At 42.1% G+C, this 19,525-nt stretch overlaps 1 long non-coding RNA gene across 1 annotated transcript; it reads left to right on the top strand.

The window, feature by feature from the left end:
* The first annotated feature begins 13,186 nt into the window (after positions 1–13,186).
* On the top strand, positions 13,187–15,609 carry LOC143522544 (uncharacterized). Its single transcript, XR_013133048.1, has 3 exons — positions 13,187–14,334; positions 14,799–15,363; positions 15,486–15,609. It is a non-coding gene; the product is annotated as an uncharacterized LOC143522544 (long non-coding RNA).
* The last annotated feature ends 3,916 nt before the right edge of the window (positions 15,610–19,525 follow it).

The raw sequence follows: 19,525 nt of genomic DNA, 5'->3' as shown, positions 1-19,525 counted from the left end.
GAACCACTCCTCCATGGGGTTACTGATACCTGAGGCCTCCTGCATCTCCTTAGATAACGCCTTCAGGCCGTCCAGGGCTCTGGTCACCGACCCATCCGGCGCCGTGTTATTGGGAATAAAAGTACAACAGTTGTCGCCAAACATAAAACATACACCCCCTTTTTCCATCAGGAGCATGTCTAGAGCCATTCTGTTTTGTACGACCATCAGTGAGGTAGCTCTCAGTTGTTCGCTCAGCCCCTCTATTGCGTCTCTCGTTAGGTTGGTTAATCTCAGTACATTGTAATGGACAAAGTTGATCCTATCTACATTCTTGTTCGGTGTTACTGGAAATAAGGCTGATATGATTGGAATGTTCTCAAAGCCCGTGGCTATTTGATCAACTAGCTTGTATTCATTGGGAACCCCCCGAGGCACTCCTATGGAGTCGATGTACGTTGGGGATCCTATGGACAAATCAAAGGTATCACGCTTCTTTCTCCCTTGGGCTGTGACTGGTTGCGGTGTGATTTCCCTCAGCCCTATCATTGTTATTGGTGTGATTAGTCTAACCATGGCACAGATTCCTCTAGCTTTTACTGGTATTAATGCCAACAGAGTATGCCCTCCGCAATACCACCAGATCCCTGCCCGGGCTACTCTCCCTATCCCCGGCACCTTCGTTGTGGCGTTGCACCAGTCAGGCTCTATTTCTCCCACACTCATGATTGTGTCTTTCTCGGTCAAGTTATAACATTGGCACTGCCCGGTAAGTTTCACTAGCACGAAAGGAGCAAATTTTTGACGTACGGAAAAATACTGTCCAGCCTGGAACAATTTGGGGTCGTAATACTTTTCACCTTAGTTAAATTCAACATGCACTGATATCCTACTGGATCTGTTTCAGGATTCAGCGGGGCTGGTGAGGTCATCAACGCGGGTCGGGCCGCTGCACAGGCCACACACAACCTTCTAACCCATTTTCTCTACTGTTTTGTTCTAGCCATGACAACCACAAGTTGGAGCCACTGTAACCGGTTGCTAATTCTATTAACTGTTGTGATGATAATTTAGTAAAGTCTGTGGTTAGAGTGAATTTGTCTGCTGAATGTTCCACCTCTTCTATTTCTGCCTCTGGTTTTGCTGGGCTGAGCGGCTTGGCTTTGGCTAAATAGCTGATCTTAATTATTCCCCATATGTCACGTCCTGATTGTTCCACCCCCAGGGTGAAGTACAGCGGTCTGTTATTACCCCATATCTGTCCATTCCATTTGACAGACAAAGTTACTGGATTTTGGGACATGTGATAATCTCGCTGAAACGACACACCGTCCCACCATTTCCTCAGAGAGGTCGTGGACGGGTTACCCTTCTTATCTCCTAATGTCGGCTTCCATCTCCCAGAGTACTTTATCACTGACCCCCAACCAGGGCACCAGTCTGCGCTATAGAAACTTCCCCTTCCTTGACAGGCCGCATTAACGTGATAGGTCCAGCATATGTACAAATCACATCCTCTGTATGAGGCATTGGCTACCCCGCAGTTCTCCAGTCTAATCTTTGTAACCTTGAGGTAGCCTGTTGTATGTGTACTGCTGGCCTTTGAAAGTGAAAGCAAAAATGTCTTGCACATTCTCATCTATTGGTATAGAAAAGAAAGCATTAGCTAAATCAATACATGAAAAGCTGCAGTGTTCAGTCGACAGGTTCTGCAAAGATCGATAGGGGTCAAGTACTGGTATGTTCTCAGTTACAGTGACATCATTAATGCGCCTCAAGTCATGCACCATACGGTACTCATCTTTTCCAGGTTTTTTTTTACAGGTAATATGGGCGTGTTCCATGGTGACGTTGTGGGTTTCAGAACTCCACCTTTAATCAAATCTTCAATAGTTTCTGTAATACCTGCCATGGCTTCTGGCTTGATTCGGTACTGTGGCTGATTAATGATTGCTTCGCCTGGCTTTAACCTAATAGGAGCCATGTGGTGTGATGCACATCCTACACCTACCTTTGTTGTGGTCCACAAGTTGTCTGGGACCGTCTCTAGTTGTTCCTTGGCCTGGGGGTGATCCAACAGTGCTCTGCCGTGTGTGGCTGACAGGGGCTGCTTACAGAAGTACGCCAAGTCACTGGTGTCACATGCGACTCTCCAGTACTTACCATCCGACGTACCCTCTACCCCTGGCAGACAGGTTGGGCGAAACTGTTCTTTAATGGCAGTGGCCAGCATGGGACCCAGCTCACGAGGTTCGTGTCCAGCCGAGACCAACAGTGAGACATGTGGTAGTGAATCCTGCTGGTCCGGGTTTCTCCAATACGTCATCTGCTCTCCTGTTAACACAACTAGTGCAGCCACACCTTCAGGTCCAACAATCCTTGACTCACAAATTATATTCTGTAATTGACCTTCAATGTTATTCCACAGCTGTCCATAAACCCCATCTTCCCCTCTTACATAATTAAAAGTGCAGTGTGTACTGTCTATTGGTGGTGTCATACTCTGAATTGACATAAACCATGGTTTCCATAAATTGAACGTGTAAAGCAAATTTTTAGCAGTTGCTTGTTCCTCAGGGTGTTGTAATGTAGCCCAGTAAATGTGAGCTCGGCCGTCTGCTGCTTGTTGAGTATTCTGAGGTGCTCATCGTGGTTAGTGACAGAGACAGCTAATTTACCTTCACTCGGTGTGCATTCAATTCAATAATAGCTGAAAATTGACATAATAAATCTCTACCTAACAGATTGCTTGGGCGTTGTTCTGAAAATAAAAATGTGTGCTCGACCTGTGGGCCTGAGCCCACTGACACCTTTAAGGGCACAGTCAGTGGCTGCAGTGTGGTTTTTCCCTGAAATCCAGTAGTGGATAGTGACATTTTCAACAAGTAGCCTTTCCACTTCCTGTCTGTTAAGACTGACGTGGTGGCTCCCGTGTCGACTAAAAACTCCACTGGCCCCTCCTCTACCAATAGACATACAACTGGTTCACTGCATGTGGGGGAACCGGACATCGGGCAGCTTCATTGGCCACCAGGTGGCGCTGGCATGTACTGCATTCCAGGAGGCACAACCTGTTGTCCTTGAGTGAGGGCGGGTTTCTGCGGGTAATTTAAATTTTGGGGTATTTGTTGCTGGTATTGTATTGGCTGCTGGTACTGTGTTGGTTGCTGGTACTGCATTGGTTGCTGGTATTGTATTGGCTGCTGGTACTGCGTTGGTTGCTGGTACTGCATTGGTTGCTGCTGCTGATACTGCATTGGTTGCTGGTACTGCATTGGCTGTTGCTGCTGCGTCATCGGGGAGTCTCTTGCCCAGTGGCCCATCTGGCCACAACCAAAACAGCCGTTGCCTTGTGTGGTTTGGAAGTTCCCTACTCTGCCTCCCCTGAACCTACCTTTGGCCCTGCCTCTGCCTCGGTATGGGCCTGTCTGGGTGTAGTACCCGGGCTGTGGTTGCACCGCCCAGCTGTTGACCTGTTGTGGCATAACATAAGGTTGCATTATGGGTTGTATGGGTTGCATCACTGATTGTGCGGGCGGCTCTACGGCCGCTACCTGTACAGAAGTGTCTTCCTTTGACACCAATGGCTTTTTAGGCTTTGAATTATCCTTATCTTTTAACAACTTGAGTAATGCATCTTTCATCAACTTATCGGTGTTCTCGCCCTTCTCTGCCTCACGCTTCATATGGTGTGTAATTGTAGCTTCCCACTCATATTCTTGCTTTTGAGCCAGCGCGACCACATCTTTCAGTTTCGTTTGCACTCCCTCAGATAAACTCGCCACGACCGCTGCTCTGTACATAGCCCGCACTGGGATTGATTTATCATGCCTAACGCCAGTTTTAGCTTGCCAGGTCTCTTTGCACCTGTCTAAGTACGACATCGGGTCTTCATCTTCTTTAGGTTTGACCCCTGACAAGGCTGCCGTGTCAAACGTGTCCTGATTCTGCAATCTCAGCTGTCCCCACAAAGCACTTCTTATTCTACCGAACGGGGCCTCGTGGGCTGTGGACAGTATATTCAAAACTCCCATAGCTTTAAACAATGTCTTTATATCTCCCAAACCCAACCTATCCCCAGCTGTGTACACCCTCACCCATTGCTCGGAGTCGGTCAGGTTAAGACATTCATCTCCCACTTCGCTCCTCTCTGGAGGGGGAGTTTTTACTCGTCTGCTCGCCCCACCCTCGCCACTCTCCATTTCCCATTCTAAATTTTTTCCAGTCACAATCAGTTTATTTCTGCAGTCAGACACACCTCTATCTCTCCTTTTATCATCCACAGCGCATTTCTCTAACTGTCTCACATGCCTTATGGCTTTCTCCACATCACAGAACACTCTCTCCGCTCTGTCCAACGTCTGTTCTAATCGGGTGAGGCCACTCAGACTCAAACTCTCAGCCATATGCCGTTCAATTCTTTGCAATGTATTATCTAACTCGGTTTCTCTAGTTTTCTCGCCCACACAGTCTTCAAGCCTCGTCAGTCTATCCTCCATTTTATCCATAGCCACATCACTGACAACTTTAATCACTTGTCTCCCCTCTTCACATTCACGCTCTCTCACTGATTTTGGACGTGCAGAAACCCCGTCCACATCGACGTCACTCATTTCTCCCACAGACGCAGGCGCTATCATCGCTGCATTGGGAGGGGGCACTGGGGGTTCTGTTGTTTTGGTTTCAACTCGTTCTTTATCGTTAGTCTTCTGACATATTTTCCGAAATGTTCTCACATACGACAAATACGTTTCAGCTTCTTCCAGCTGGCTTTTGCGCTTTTGCTTAGTTAAAGGTCCGCTAGCCTCTAATCTTTTTTTCTCTTTATTGACTTGTGTGACCCAATGCTTCTCGATGTGCTCCCAATCAACCTGACACACGCCACGATCGTCCGGGTCTGGCCACAACCCTTCGGATCGCATCTTCTCAAAACATTTTTTTACATACACCACCGTGTCCGACCTCATTTTCGGCACAGCACGTTTCTCCATAGTATCAACCAAATAATCCTCCAAACCCTTAATATTATCCATGATGTAACTCCGATTTTTAAACTACTTCCAATCTACTTTTGCTTAAATTTAATTCAGTAAATTTGACCACTTTTTCGTTGTACTCGCTAGCGCTTTAATACCCCAGAATTAATTCAGTAAACTTTATCACCTTATCGTCGTGCTCGCAAGCGCTTTAACCGTTTACTGCAGTAACAGGGCGTCCTCCTATCGACTTTATGAGTCGAAGCGCAATCCTGTCTATAAATCGAGTTTGTAACACGTATACAATTTCAATACTAAATTTACAGAGAGTATTTCGCCTCGACCATTCAGTGACTGAACTTTAATTTAGCCTATGACGTAGTAACATCAGCCAATAGGAGAGAATGGCTCATTACCTTTGACAGACCGCGCGGTTTAGTTCAGTCACCTCACGGACGGATTGACCTCCTCTCTCGTCCTAATTGCAGACTTCGACTCCAGCCAAAAACCATCCTCTGCTACCAATTTGTTGGGATTTTCTTCTCCGGACCCAGACGGGCCCCAACACCGCCCCGATGAACCGACTGGTTTTGACTGAGTGGCCCAAACAAAGTCTTGACACCAAAAGCTCTTTTAGATTAATTAATAAAATAAAATTAATTAATAAATTAAATATAAATGAGTATAAAATAGTCAAAATACACGTGGTACAAACTCATCAGTGCACTGGTGCTAGTTGCCTAGGAATCTACCTAACCCAAGTGGATCTCAGCAGTGTCCAAGCGAAAAGCCTCCCGTGCTGGGCGATGTCCTCCCTTTCATACTCCTTGTCTCTAAGTTTCGATAACTCCCCAATCCTGGCTGCTCTCCATGGAAATTCACCTGCTCCTCTCTCCTAGCCTGTCTGCCTGGTTATCTAAAAACTGCTTGCTACACATCCTGCACTGAATAGGCCCCTTGTTCTCCTCAAGGCCACTGAGGCCTCCTTACTCCTGCTTTCCCACAGTCTCCCTGAAAAACATTAAGTTGATACATTAAGTTATTCACCTTTAGATTTCTTTTTCCTTACAGAACCAGGGCCCTGATCCGCGTATCAACTATTCACGTGTTGGATTATTTGTATTCGGGGGCGGACTGGCATACATTTCCCCGGTGGGCCGATGGGTTAGTGGGCCGCTGGTGGTTTAACTCGGCCCGTGGAGGAGCCATTGCCGCGCACTGCGGCCCCGGCCCGTAGTCACGCTGCTGTTTAACGGTGTTATTACCTCCCCCGTTCCAGTCAGACTAACCTGCTGAGCGCGGCCGCGGACTCATTCATTTTTGTTTTATTCACTGAAATTCAATGACAATACACCATGTACACACCATGATTAGCTTGCCGGAGCCTCATGCTAATCGCTGGCACGTGAGCTATTTATGTTTAAATAAGCGGTTGTTTAAATTGATGTTCACATACTCAACTAGTATTTTATACCTTTTCTTGCATGCTTCTACCCAAGACGATTCCATACAAGCGCCTAGGAGATGGTCTGGGTTGCCAGTGGATGTGCTGATACCTGGGTTGGATGTGCCATTGCCGCAGAGGACGTGCTGATACCAACTCCTACCAGAGGTTCACCATCTGCACTGAAGAGACTGTGACCACTTGGCCTGGAATGAGAACTATAACTATAGAACTACATTTGGATTATAAATACAGACTTCTGCCTCTGGCTTGCTCATTAGGGATCTGGACCCATTATATGTGCTATCAGGGATACGAACAGTCTCAAATGTAAATTCATTCATGCTGCGGTTTATTGCGGTACTTCTGCATATTTTTTCTTTAAAAAAATAAATGTATAATAATGAACTTATTATTAAAGGGAATAACTTTATTACTGAAATAATATTTTTAGTAATATGCGTACTAAAATTCTATAACCACAGTAGGCCTATGTTTTTAATTTTTTTACTGACTGTGCGTTCACACCGAAAGCGACGAGAGCGACACGGCGACCGGAAGTCATTCATTTTCAATGAGAGTGAGCGACAGGGGATCCGTGCAAGATGGCGGAGTGAGTAGACGCTTTCTACCGAGGTCTGCACAAAAAAGTTCATGAAACGCGGTATAACCCTGACTATTTGATCGCTGGCACAAATAGCTCTTTAAAAGATAACAGACACAACAATTACAGCAGAATGCCCAACCAGAAGGGAGCAAAAAGAGGGCTAGAAACCTCCAAATCCAGATCCGCATCAGAGAATGCCAATGAGGCCAATGCTACAACCGGTAACGCGTTATTTGATAGCTGCCACGACTACGCGGCATCTCCGATAACACTGACAATGAATGACGAGGAAGTTGACAACTTTCCTGACCTCCCTGTTACACCTCTGAAATCTCCAGCTCCTAAGAAGATGATGTACGAACGCAGCTGCCCTAATCCGTCTGCCACTAACGAGATAATATCCAGTCTGTCTGCGCTAATAAACACCAGATCTGATAACATCGAGAGCATGGTGAAAGAGAATACGCTAAGGATTGAGGGTCTCAAAAAAACTATTGACTTTGTCTGCGCTGAAGTGAAGGAGGTGAAGGGAAAAGTGAAGGACCTGGAAAAAAAAGTAACAAGAGAGGAAGGGCGGGTATATAACTGTCAGCAGAGGTTAGCTGAGTTGGAAAGATACTCCAGGAGATGGAATCTCAGACTACAAGGAGCTGAGGAAATGGAGAAAGAAGATGTGCGAAGAAAAGTGATAGACATTTGCCAGTCAGTTTTGCCAGAACATAAACATAAGCTGACCGAGGCCATCGATACAGTTCACCGACTTGGAGCCAAGCGACCAGGAAGCACCAAACCCAGAGGAATCATCATTCAGTTCACCTCTAGAGTCCTCAGAGATGCAACATGGAAAGCTGCCAAGACATCATCCTACCTGAAGGACAACCACCTGAGATTCACTGAGGACTTATCTAAGGAGGACAGGGAACAACGCAATAAACTATGGCCCATGATAGATAAAGCCCGCAAGGAGGGTAAGCCAGCCTATTTCATTGGAGGTCGCGGTTTTATCAGCGGAGCAGAAGTCCTACCTCCTCAATAAGCATTCTCTTTAGCTTTAAAGATAACAATTCTGTGAACTTATTTACACAATGAACCTGGTCTATACTTTTGACTACACTTTTGATTCTCTTTTAACAATTTATATCTGCCCTTAGTTATTATATCATTCTGTTTAAAAAAAAAAAAAAATACTTACCTTGTTGGCTATTTAGTCTGGTTACTCACTGCTCGATTTCTTAAAGTGTGCAGCACCCGGTCCCCTTTTTCCCTGTTCTGTGAACACAGCCTTAGCTTTAAAGACTTATTACTTGTTCTCTTTGTTAATTTTCACTAGTAACTTTGTCTCTTTCATTAGTTTCTCTTAACGCCAGGGGTTTAAGACAAACCTGTAAACGCAAAGCATTATTCTTATTTGCTAAACAACTTAAAACTGACTTTTGTTTCTTTCAAGAGAGTCATTCCACTTCTGCAGACAATAATTTCTGGAAATCTCAATGGGGAAATGAAATCTGGTTGTCTCATGGTTCTGAGCGCTCCGCGGGTGTTGCCACATTTAAAAATAATTTCTCTGGAGCTATATTACACTCTGACTGCGACACCCTAGGACACTACATATGCTCAGTAATTGGTTGCCATCACAATACCTTTATTCTAATTAATATATATGGTTACAATAATAAAACTGAAAATGACAAACTATTTGAGTCTTTAGAAGAAAGAATTACTTTATGGCTTTCTAGATACCCAGACTCAATCCTTATAATTGGCGGGGACTTTAACATTGCCTTAGATGATACGATCGATAGAGTGCCTCCAAGGCAACAAACCTCATACAGTGCCAACTTAAAAAATTTTATGGAGAAATTCAGTGTTGTTGATATTTGGAGAGAAAAATCCCCAGATGCCAAAATCTTTACATGGAGCAATAAAACAGGATCTAGGCAATCCCGTATAGATTTTTGGCTTATCTCTAATTATGTTAATAAAGACAATATAGCTGTTAATGTTCTGGCCACCCCTCTTACGGATCATAGAGCTATTCACATTACCATCCAAATTTGTGCTCCTGATAACACACATTATAAATGTTCTTACTGGAAACTAAATAATTCCTTGCTAAAGCATGATATGGTGAAGGTTCAAATTAATAAATTGATTATATATTATTGGAATAAGGCTATCAAGGAGGGGTCCTTCTGCAGCAATTGGGAACTCTTCAAGTTTGAAACCGGAAAATTCTTAAGACAATATGGGAGCCGAATTTCTAAACTGAGGAAAGCTGAAGAAGCAGATATTATAAGTAAGATTACCTCTTATTACCGTAAATCCCCAGAAGAAATAATGGAGGAAGATAAGTTGAATCTAATCGAACTTCAAAACAAACTGGATGTCTTATATAAACATAAGGCTGAAGGCGCCTTCATTAGATCTAGGAAACGATGGTTAGAGGAGGGAGAGCAAAACTCTGCTTACTTTTTCAGGCTTGAAAAATACAGATCAAAATCAAACTCTATTTATCAACTAAACATTAATGACACTATCTCCAACAATCCTAGACAAATTGCTACCACGGACGTAGTTTTGGGGGGGGACGGGGGGGACATGTCCCCCCCACTTTTTCAAAAGCCGGTTTTGGTCCCCCCAGTTTTTACAGTTAAAACCAAATATTTAAGTAGTGACAAAGTCATGTCCCCCCCACTTTTTAACGGTAAAAAAACCAATATCCAAATAGCGACAAATCTAGCACTAGGATCATGCAGCACCCCCCCCCCCCCCCCCCCGCTTAACAGTTCGCCACCCCAGGTTGTGTCCCCCCCACTTGTGAAATCAAAACTACGTCCATGATTGCTACATTTTGTGCAAAATTTTACTCTGACTTATACAGCTCGAAATATAATGAAGAGATTTCTGTACCATTTCTTAACAATATTCAAAATTTAAAAACTATTAATGTAGACGATAAAAACTATTGTGACAGCCCTTTGACCATGGAGGAAATCTCTAAATGCATAAATGCATTGAAGGCCAATAAATCTCCCGGCACAGATGGTTTATCTGCTGAGTTTTATCAATCATTCTCTAATCATATAGCTCCTTTTCTCCTGCAGGTTTTTCTAGAAAGTATAGAGAATAACACTCTTCCTCCTACCCTGACTCAAGGTCTAATAACGCTCATTCCGAAACCTAACAAAGATTTACTCTCTATTGATAATTGGAGACCTATATGTTTACTCAATAATGATTATAAGATTTTAGCTTTAATACTTACTAACAGAATTACAGAGGTTTTGGACACAATTATTGATGAGACACAGTCAGGCTTTATGAGGAATAGGCACATCTCTAACAATATCAGACTAGTTCTAGACCTACTCGATTACTCATATTTGTTGCCTGATGATAGTTTTATTCTCTTGCTGGACTTCTATAAGGCATTTGATACAATTGAACATCAATTCATTTTTCAATCTCTGGAAAAATTTGGTTTTGGTCCCTTCTTCTGTAACACTATCAAAACATTATACTCCAATAGTAATAGTTCTATCAAAATGCCATATGGCTCCACCCCTAGATTTGACCTGAAACTAGGTATTCGCCAAGGATGTCCCATTTCACCATATTTATTCTTACTTTGTTCACAAATTCTTGCAACTCATGTCTCCAATAGTGCTGTACAAGGAATCACTATAGCCGATAAAGAGCTTCTAATCAGTCAATTGGCTGATGACACCACAATCTTTTTAAGGAATGCAAACCAGATCCCTCTCGCCTTAGATATGATTAGTGCCTTTTCCAAGGCCTCTGGTTTATGTCTAAATTTGAACAAGTGCGAATTGCTGGCAATTAAAGATAGCCCAGCAAATATTATTTGCAACATCCCTGTTAAACAAGAAGTTTCTTATTTAGGAATTTTAGTCTCTAAAGACCAAAATTTAAGGTGCTCTTCAAACTTTACACCAATTATACAGAAAACCAAAAATAAACTAAACCAGTGGCTGCAGAGGGACTTATCTCTTAAAGGTAGAGTATTGATCACTAAAGCTGAAGGATTATCTCGATTAACATATGCTGCTCTCTCCTTACACTTAGATAACAAAATTGCTAAAGATATTGATTGCATGCTCTTTAATTTTATATGGAAAAACCGTACACATTATATTAGAAAAACTGTTGTTATGAATAACTATGATTCAGGTGGTCTTAATTTTCTGGATTTCTCTACCCTCAATCACGCTTTCAAAATTAATTGGGCTAAACACTTCTTTAAGAACCCGACTTCTATCTGGAACCTTATACCATATCATGTTTTCCTGCGTGTTGGTGGCCTTAACTTCATTTTTAACTGTAGTTACAATGTTGAGAAACTTCCTGTAAAACTCTCCTCTTTCCATAAGCAGGTACTCCTAGCGTGGACCCTCATTTATAAACACAACTTCTCCCCACACAAATACATTATCTGGAACAACAGAGATATTTTGTTTAAAAACAAGTCACTTTTCTTTGAGGCTTGGCTTCAAAATGGAATCCTACTAGTGGCTCAACTTGTTAATAAGGAAGGACGTTTACTCAATTACAGTGAATTCTGCTCATTATATAATTTTCCAGTTAGTCTCCAGGAATTCTCCATGGTAATTGATGCGATACCCTCGGGCACTTTAATGCTGTTGAAAAACACTAATTATACTCTGTCTGTTCCACTCAGTCTCCCTGACCTATCTGAATCCCCTATAGGGAAAATCTGCTTTTCACAGGAGAACGAGAAGAGTAATAAGGGAATACGCAGGCTATTCCAAGAAATTATCATATCTCGTCCATATATAACATTCTATTGGAACCGTTATGTCCCAGATATCCACTGGAGAATGGTTTGGTTGATCCCTAATAAATATTTAATTGTAAACAAGGTGAAGGAAGTGTCTTTTAAAATTCTCCATAAAATCTACCCTGCTAAGCACTATATGACAAAATTTAAAAAAGACATAAATATTAATTGCAGTTTTTGTGATGGCCCTCCAGAATCTGTAACACATCTTTTTTGGCTTTGCTCCTTCACACAAAGGTTTTGGAAGGAGTTTAGTAAATTTATTAATAACCACATTTTAAGGAATTTCACCTTATGCTGGGAAAATGTCTTATTTTGCTTCTATAGTTTCCCCAGAAAGGATGCAAAATGTTTTTTTATAATAAATTTGCTTATTCTTTTTGCTAAATTTTATATTCATAAATGCAAATTTGCTAATAAAACACCATGTTTTCCTCACTTTATCAAAGATGTGGAATTATATGTGAAATCAATATCAGACTCTACGAATGAAAAGGCTCAAAGGACAATTTCTATATGTACCTATTTACATGTTTTTGTTTAATTAACACCCCTGGTCGTTTGTTCTCATGTTTGTATACCTGTTTTGTATACCTGTATTGTATTTGAATATTGCCAATAAAAAAAAAAAAAAAAAAAAAAAAAAAAAGAGAGTGAGCGACACCCAGCGACGCGACGCGGCGCGGCGCGACGCGAAGTGAGCGATTCGAGCGACGCGAACAAGTTGAGCTTGGCTCAACTTTATGCAAATGAGCAGTGACGCGCGGCGGCGACTACAAATCAGAAAGTATGTTTGCACCCTCCTCCGAAACCGCACCTCTGACTTTGGTTCCTACTGATTATTTGTTCCGATTGCAAAAGGCTGTCTCTGGATGTCCCGCACTTTACGATGTTTATTTTTGGAGGGAATACTGTTCATTTGTTAAAAAACATCTGCAATAAATTAGCGTATACCCTATTATTGGTTATGATTTTTTAAATTCCTGTTTGATCTTCGGGTCTGGGGTAAAAATAAAAAAAATACATAAACATTTTAGGTTTATATACTATATGTGTTTTATACACACACTATTGTTTTATACACGCACTCCTTTATAATCGTGTGTCCTGTAATCAATAGATTAAAATAAATACTGCGTCCTGCTTTAAAAACGTGATTTGCATATCTGTCACGTGCTGCATGCCAGCGTGATGTTGGACACGCCCCCACGCGACGCGATGCTGGCGACTCGGCGACGGAGAGCGATTTTATCGCTTTCGGTGTGAACGCACAGTTAGACGTTATGAATTGAATAATCTAAATTACGTCACAATACATGACGTTGTTAATTAGTAGAATTCCGTTTCTATAGTAACGACATAACACAACATAACCGAACGTATATAAGGCCGTAAGGCAAGGTAGTCCACACCAGTAAGATATTTGTTGAGAAAGAGGAAACATTGTACAGCATCACAGCTGAACATTCAACCAATTAATACAGTAGTGGACAGTGGAGAGTGGGATCAGAAAGAAGATGGACTGCAGTATAAAGAATGCAATGGAAAGTGAAAATCTGAGAAGTGGACAGGAACAAACAAAGGAGGACACACAGATGCTAAGTGAACAGGAGGAGGTGTTCAATATGAGAGTTGAGAATATGATATCCATGATAAACAAAGCCACAAATGAAATAATGACAGAGAAAATAAAAACCAGAGAGTTGGTCAGTAAATTCGAGAAGATAGAAAGGAAGTGGACAAAAAAGAGAGAAGAAATGAAGGACAGACATGAGGATGGATGGATGGAGGATGAAAAGAGGGTCATTGAAAAGGACAGGAAGCTAGAGGAGGAGTGTATAAAAGAGATCGGAAAGATGGCTGAGTACACAACGAGGGAGGAGCTGGAGAAGATCAAGCTTAGGCAGGAGATCTACTTGTACCAAGAAAATGAAAAGGCAAGGCTGAGGGAAATAGAAGAACTTCGGCAAAAGTTGGACAAACAAGTGGAAAAGATGAAGGAGAATGAAAAGATAAATAGGGAGCTTGAAGAAAGAGAGAAGGTGAGGCAGCAAGAGCGGGAGAAGGAGAGAAAAACACTGGTGAAATGTCGGAAAGAGGTGGATAAGATGAAGTGGGAAATAGAGCAAGAAAGGAATAGGATGAGGGATGAAAGGAAGAGAGAGCAAGAAGAGTTGACAAGAGAGAAGGTTTTACACCTCCTGAAGGTGGAGCAAATGATGGTTAGTACGATAAAAAAGATGGAAGTTAAAAAAGATGGAAAACCTGAGGGCTCTTGGAAGAGAACGCTGGGACGATGGTGGAAGAGTTGGAAGAAGACGAACCATGAGCACTGCAGGAGCCAGGAGAGCAGCGTCCAAAAGGACCAAGACAAAAGCTCAGCTAATACAGCAGAACTCTCGTCCTGCCCCGGCAGAAGCAACCCAGAGAGTCATAGCTCTGCAGACCGAGGAAAGGAGACGAGAAAGAAGAGCATATGGCAAAAATGGTTTAAGCGCTGAAATGAAAGGTTAGTAAACGAACCTGTGCCCTAGAGAGATTATAAATAATATTATGGCATTTCATAATAATAATAAACACATTTTATGAACTTATTCAAGTTCGCTTGGAGTGAGATTTGAACCTGGAGGATGTGGCGAGTGTAAATTGTTACCGGGGTGGAGTAAAATGGACACAAATTAAGTATTATATCGCGATCGATCGATCGCCAGTGGTTGGCGCCAGAGCGAACTAGTAACTCGTTGAATCATAGATGTGGATCAGAGGTAAATAAACTAGATATTTTTTTTGGTGTGAGAAATCGGTTGTGTGGCGTGAGAGCGTGTGAAGACGGTCAAATACGTGTGTCTCACGCTCAATGCGTGAGAGTTGGCAACCCTGTAGGCTATGTATGTTTAAATAAACGGTTGTTTAAATTGATGTTCACATACTCAACTAGTATTTTATATCTTTTCTTGCATGCTTCCACCCAAGACGATTCCATACAAGCGCCTAGGAGATGGTCTGGGTTGCCAGTGGATGTGCTGATACCCGGGTTGGATGTGCCATTGCCGCAGAGGACGTGCTGATACCAACTCCTACCAGAGGTTCACCATCTGCACTGAAGGGACTGTGACTACTTGGCCTGGAATGAGAACCATGAGCACTGCAGGAGCCATGAGAACATCGTCCAAGAGTTCACCTGCCGCTCATCGTGCCTCCCCTTCGCATCTATTTAAGCTTCCCCCTCACTCTTCAGGGTTGTGAAGTATTGGTGCCATGCCACGTACCAAGCGTTCTCTCTGTGTTACTGCCTCCCTGTGTACCAACCTCTGCTCTCCTCCTTGACCTCGTCCCCCGCCTAGTCCCTCTGTACCTCCTGGCTTCTGTCTCACCGGTGTGACCCTGGACTGTCCTGACCACGATTACAACACTCCTGCACAACACACCTTGAACGGAGTAACTGACCTGTTTGATAGCTCTGTGATCATTGTTTCAATAAAGACGGCTATTATCCGCACTTGGATCCTTGTCTGCCTGATTAGTACGTTACAGAAAGGTTAGTAAACAAACCTGTGCCCTAGAAAGATTATAAATAATATTATGGAATTTAATAATAATAATAATAAGAAACACATTTTATGAACTTTTTAATTTTGTTTGGATGTGCCATTGCCACAGAGGATGTGCTGATGCCAACTCCTACCAGAGGTTCACCATCTGCACTGAAGAGACTGTGACTACTTGGCCTGGAATTAGAACTACAACTATAACTATAGAACTACATTTGGATTATAAATACAGACTTCTGCTAACAGGGCGCCCAATGGAGGATGGGTTCCCTTTTGAGTCTTGGTCCTCCCGAGGTTTCTTCCTAATCCCCACCATCATAGGGAGTTTTTCCTCGCCACTGTTGCCTCTGGCTGGCTCATTAGGGATTTGGATCCATACAATTGTAAAGCTGCTTTGTGACAAAATGTGTTGTAAAAAGCGCTATATAAATAAATTTGACTTGACTTGACCATGTTACAATCATTATGATATAATATATAATATATATATATATAATGTAATATTTTTTTTAAAGCATTCAAGTGCCTCTCCAAAATGAATTATGTCGCTAGTCTCGCGAGAATGGCAACCTGCAGTAGCCGAGTGTCAGTTCTCGCGAGATTAGCGCTGACAGCGGGAACAACAAACCCGAAAAACTAATCAGAGATGGATGAATGTAACGAGAGAGAAGGCGTTTCTACCAAAAGTGAAGACTTCGTGTAAAATATAAGGGGTCCTGGACCTTGATTGGGCTGGAGGGAATGCTCGCAGCAACCAGCGGAAAATTTACCTCATTTTAAAATAAAAAACTCGACAGGTGTGCAAATCCGCACTCAAAAGCTTTTCCTTTGGAAATAAAATTTAAAATTGGGTTGGTTTATTAAGAGTTTAAAAGGTTAATGGTGCACACTACTTTAGGCAAACAGCGAACATATTTCAATGAATATCTTGCTGTCTAAATCAGTTATATCGAAACCTAAAAGCAATACAACCTTGTGGAAAGATTGGTATTACCGCCCTCTGCTGGTCACAAGTGAAAAATATTGCATCAGTTGAAAACAAAACATTAACGAGATTAGGATAATACACTCATGTAATTCTAAATGTGCCAGCAGAGGGCGCCAAACGCTTATGTTCTCTCATCTACCGAAATGTTTAGTCGCATACTGCATACTGGATACTGATTTGGGGCCCAAGCTGTACGCCAGTAGTATGTAGTAGGCTATTTCAAACACAGTCTCTGTGGTGGTGATACATAAAGAAAGAGGAAACTAATCTAATCAAAGGAAATCAATACACTGCTCCTTCGCATCGTTGTAAGACGTTTGTCTCAATGATTCCACTCCCCCCCTCCAAAAAATAAAATAAAAACATTTAAAAATTTAAACGTGGAACACAGTTGCAGTTGGGAAATCAATGATATAGCAGGTCGTATCTTTTGTTATCTGTGAAATTATATACAAATGGAGTCTTTTGACACATTTTCTGGAGTTACCATTACTAATACCACTATGATTTTTGGTTATTCAGTAGGCCATTTTGTTCTTTTTTGTGTTGTTTTTGTAATCCAGCATGATGTACTATTTTGGTATATGATGCATTGTGGCAAACTATATATTTGTTTCAGATTCAGAAATAACTAGCCCTGTGTAAAATATAGTTCCCGTGCTCTAGTCCGAGAAAATGTTCATTCTAAAAACTCTATTCTTGTATTATTGGGTCACCTTTCTTTGAAAATCACGTGCATTTATAAGAACACAAATTTTGACATGTGCATTGGAAAGGTTTTATAGATCTAGTTTAGTCATCTAGTCTAGCCCAAACACACACACGTACTTTACAGCCATTTCCTCACCTTGATTTCCTGCAAGTAAAATTATTATTTTATAGCTGATCGTATTGTTGTAGTTATAGCCTAAACTTGGTGTGGGTTTGATTCCGACCAATGATTTATTTAACAAAAAAATATATACTCTTCATATAAGTTAAATAGGTGATGTGAACATTTTGTTACCAAAAGTTTAAATGAAACCGAACCATAACCGTTTTTCCTATACTTTTCATATTTACATTGGATTTGCAGCTAATATACTAATTATGATAGACAGCAAAGCACCAGATTCAACGAATGCATTATACATAACATATACATTATACACATAAAGTATAAAAGAGCATGTGTTTAGAAGGTTATTGATTTTGCCGTTGTTACTGTTTTTTATCTATATCCGCATTTAGAATTAGACGAAGTCATTTATCCACCTTAGTTACATTGATCGTACATGAGAGATTAAAACAACATGAGAGTCGTGATATATAATATATTGCATAGATATAAAGGGTGATATAAAATGCTTATTCACAGTCGTTATGATAACACATTTAGTGCTAATATACTATGTAAATGACTCTCAGCGTAATTACAGTCCGAATGCCACGCATGAGCGCGCTCATGCTCGCTCCCGTCCAGCACCCCAGCTGCTCACACGAGCGAGGAGAAACTTTCTCCGTCCTTGGCGAACACATCATGAGACTGTCCGCCGTTTTTCGCCATGCCTATCGGAGCCAGACAAACACGCACAGGTCCACGAAAGTGTTTAGTCCACGGAAGACGCCCGTGGGGACGAGCGGTGGGTTTTTGTGGCCCCAGATACGACGGGCCACGTCCAGCAATGGAGGCAGCTTCATCGGAACCAGGGGCGAGGCTATGGTATTTTTAGTGGTGCTAGAGCACCACCGTGAAGTTGCTCAGCACCCCCTGGCTCAACACATTTTTTAAATATTATATTATGCAAAAACCTTGCTCTGCACCTGCGCAATACTTTGGTATTGTGCCTCTGTGAGCACTGGGGGCTGGGCACCCCTAAAGACCAGATCCTAAAATCGCCCCTGATCGGAACTACCGTCAGGACTCATGGAGAGAAACGCGAGAGATCTGAACATGAAATCGCCACAAGGTAAAGACGCCACATCCTTAGCGATTGCTACAAGACGAGTTTTTTTTGGTGCTGGTGTTGGTCTCTCGTTGATAGATTTAACATTTCGCTAACTGAAGATCAGTGTGTTTGTTTCCATCGGCCCACGTGTTGCCGGTGTTTTCCGCAGATGCTGCAGGCTGATGAAACTCTCACCCCTCCTGCACATCACCCTCATGCTGGGGCTTGTAGACCTTCTGTGTGTAGTTATTTTGTCTCAACACGAACATGCGAGTCCACGATTAGTCATCTTTGATGTTAAGTTGTATTTTGAAATGTGTTTCTTATTCAATGGCCCATCAGCGATTGTATAAATATTTGAAGAAACTGAGAAATGACTTTTTGAATGGGAACAGCAGTGGTCCAGTCAAACTGCATTATACCGATTCATCGATAAACGAAAGACAGAACTAAGTCCGAGGTCAGGACTTTTATTCTGCAAAGTCACCAAAGTCACTTATTAGCAAGATGCCCCAGTGTTTTTTTAAGTGTTTTTTTTTTTTTTTACAAACCACACACACACACACACACACACACACACACAAGCAAAGTGCTACTAAATGAATAGAAGGAAGAATCATAGTACCATAGTGTGCATTGTTTGCTTGTATGCCCAGTGGTGGATGGTGCTCTGTCACTAGGGTCTGTCCTCTCTCCCCTTCCTGCACCCCATTCAGTCCCCCAGGGGGCTGTGGATCCCGGTAGAGAGTACGCTGTGTGCAATTGGCTGCCGCTTCTCCCTGGTGTGTGTGTAATTGGTTGTCTGTGACTTGTACCTGTGTTAAATTGTAAAGCGCCTTGGGAGTTTGGAAAGGTGCTATATAAATCGAACATTCATTCATTCATTCATTCATACATAGTAGTTTATTTTTATTTATTTATTACTGTATATTGTACCAAACATCATGAGAGACTGTGGCTTCAGTATGACGAATGACTTTATTCCCCTGAGAGATTGGTGATTGGTTTATAAGCAACAATACACACAAGGATACCACTGCCTTCATCCAGCACATGATCAGTTGAAGTGACTGGCAGTCATTTGGTTGGTAAAAATGTTTTTATGGAAATGTGAATACTGGTTTCTGCCAATTGCAAATTATTACTATCCTCTAATGACTTCAACTGAGTATAGCCACATCTGGGGAAAGACTACATTGTATTGAGTTTATCCTGGTCCTGGTGAAATGAGTT

The sequence above is a fragment of the Brachyhypopomus gauderio genome, chromosome 9 (genome assembly GCF_052324685.1).
Source record: "Brachyhypopomus gauderio isolate BG-103 chromosome 9, BGAUD_0.2, whole genome shotgun sequence".
Lineage (NCBI taxonomy): Eukaryota > Metazoa > Chordata > Actinopteri > Gymnotiformes > Hypopomidae > Brachyhypopomus > Brachyhypopomus gauderio.
Note: the sequence above shows the minus strand (reverse complement) of the source record. Positions and strands in the feature narration are given on the sequence as shown.